This window comes from Lolium perenne, chromosome 6 (assembly GCF_019359855.2).
Source record: "Lolium perenne isolate Kyuss_39 chromosome 6, Kyuss_2.0, whole genome shotgun sequence".
NCBI lineage: Eukaryota > Viridiplantae > Streptophyta > Magnoliopsida > Poales > Poaceae > Lolium > Lolium perenne.
This window is the reverse complement of record NC_067249.2, coordinates 225,673,087-225,675,802: the sequence shown is the minus strand read 5'-3', so window position 1 is coordinate 225,675,802 and position 2,716 is coordinate 225,673,087.

The following is a 2,716-nucleotide window of genomic DNA, read 5'->3' as shown; positions in this document are numbered from 1 at the left end:
CGGTAGCTAAAGTAGCTTTGTAAAGTAGTTTGTCTAGTCAAAGATTCCATTAGGGTTTCCTAGGGTTTCTTCCCCTGTAAGCCACCCTCTCCCCTATATAAGAAGAGGGAGCACAGCCCATCGCGGGCACGTCCTAGAGGAGATATCATGTAACCAGAAACCTGTAAGCCTGTATGAACAAGATATAGAAAGATCTAGAGGTGATATTGTCCTTGTGTTCTTGATAACCCACAAGTATAGGGGATCGCAGCAGTCTTCGAGGGAAGTAAAACCCAAATTTATTGATTCGACACAAGGGGAGGTAAAGAATACTTATAAGCCTTAACAACTGAGTTGTCAATTCAGCTGCACCTGGAAAAGCACTAGTAATAGGGGTGATGTGAAAGTAGCAGTAATATGAGAGCAATAGTAACAGTAACACAGCAGCAGTAATAGTAACACAGAGGTAATGGCACCAGAAGATAGTTGATACTACTTCTAATGACATAGAGAACAAGTATATGATGATGAGAGATGGACCGGGGTTCCCAGCGATCTACACTAGTGGTAACTCTCCAATAACAAGTGACAAGTGTTGGGTGAACAAATTACAGTTGGGCAATTGATAGGATTGATAAGGCATTAAGAAAGAACATCAATTCATTAATCATGTAGGCATGTTTTCCATATATCGTCGTACGTGCTCGCAATGAGAAACTTGCACAACATCTATTGTCCTACCAGCCGGTGGCAGCCGGGCCTCAAGGGAATCTACTGGATATTAAGGTACTCCTTTTAATAGAGCACCGGAGCAAAGCATTAACACTCCGTGAAAACATGTGTCCCTCACATCACCGCCATCCCCTCCGGTTGTCCCGATTTCTGTCACTTCGGGGCCTTTGGTTCCGGACAGTGACATGTGCATACAACTTGTAGATACAATCTAAGCAATAAGTACAGAGCTCAAATCTAAGATCATGCCACTCGGGCCCTAGTGACAAGAATTAAGCATAACAAGATTGCAGCAACAATAACTTCACAAACTTTATAGATAGACTAATCATAATGTATCATCCATCGGATCCCAACAAACACAACACCGATTACATCAGATGGATCTCAATCATGTAAGGCAGCTCATGAGATCATTGTATTGAAGTACATAGGATAGAGAGTACCAACTAGCTACTGCTAGAACCCGTAGTCCATGGGGGAACTACTCACGGAGCATGGTGGAGGCGGTGGCGTCGATGGAGATGGCTTCCGGGGGCACTTCCCCGTCCCGGCAGGGTGCCGGGACAGAGACTTCTGTCCCCCGAATTGGAGTTTCGCGATGGCGGCGGCGTCCCTGGAGTCTTTCTGGAGTTTCGTCAATTGGTACTGCGTTTTTAGGTCGAAAGGGGTTAAATAGGCGAAGAGGCGGCGCAGGAGGGTCGACAGGGTGGCCTCCCCCTAGGCCGGCGCGGCCAGGGTCTGGCCCGCGCGGCCCTATGGTGTGGGGGCCCCCTGGCTCTCCTCCGACTCCCCTTCGGTGTTATAGAGCCTTCCGGGAAAAATAAGATCTTTGGCGTTGATTTCGTCGAATTCCGAGAATATTGCCCGAACAACCTTTCTGGAACCAAAAACAGCAGAAAACAGGAACTGGCACTGTGGCATCTTGTTAATAGGTTAGTTCCGTAAAATGCATAAAAACATTATAAAGTGCAAGCAAAACATGTAAGTATTGTCATAAAACAAGCATGGAACATCAGAAATTATGGATACGTTGGAGACGTATCAGCATCCCCAAGCTTAGTTCCTGCTCGTCCCGAGCAGGTAAACGATAAAAAGAATAATTTCTGTAGTGACATGCTACTTACATAACCTTGATCATACTATTACAAAGCATATGAAATGAATGAAGTGACTCAAGGCAATAATCTATAGTTGCTAACAAATAGATAACATGTAGCAAAACTTTTCATGAAGAGTACTTTCAAGACAAGCATCAAAAGTCTTGCACAAGAGTTAACTCATAAAGCAATAAATTCAAAGTAAAGGCATTGAAGAAACACAAAGGAAGATTTAAGTTTTAGCGGTTGCTTTCAACTTTCAACATGCATATCTCATGGATAATTGTCAACATAAAGTAATATGATGAATGCAAATAAGCAAGTATGTAAGAATCAATGCACAGTTGACACAAGTGTTTGCTTCTAAGATGGAAGGAAGTAGGTAAACTGACTCAACATAAAGTAAAAGAAAGGCCCTTCGCAGAGGGAAGCAGGGATAAAATCATGTGCTAGAGCTTTTTAAGTTTTTGAAATCATATAGAGAGCATAAAAGTAAAATTTTGAGAGGTGTTTGTTGTTGTCAACGAATGGTAGTGGGCACTCTAACTCCCTTGCTAAACATACTTTCAAAGAACGGCTCCCATGAAGGATGTTATCTCTACCAGCAAGGTAGATCATCCCTCTTCTCTTTTGTTTACACATGTACTTTAGTTTTTATTTATGGGTGACACTCCTCCCAACCTTTGCTTACACAAGCCATGGCTAACCGAATCCTCGGGTGCCTTCCAACAATCTCATACCATGAAGGAGTGTCTATTTGCAAAATTAAGTTGCTTACTGATGAATCAGAGCAAAACATGTGAAGAGAATTATTAATGAAGTTAATTAATTGGGGGCTGGGAACCCCGCGCCAGCTCTTTTTGCAAAATTATTGGATAAGCGGATGAAGCCACTAGTCCATTGGT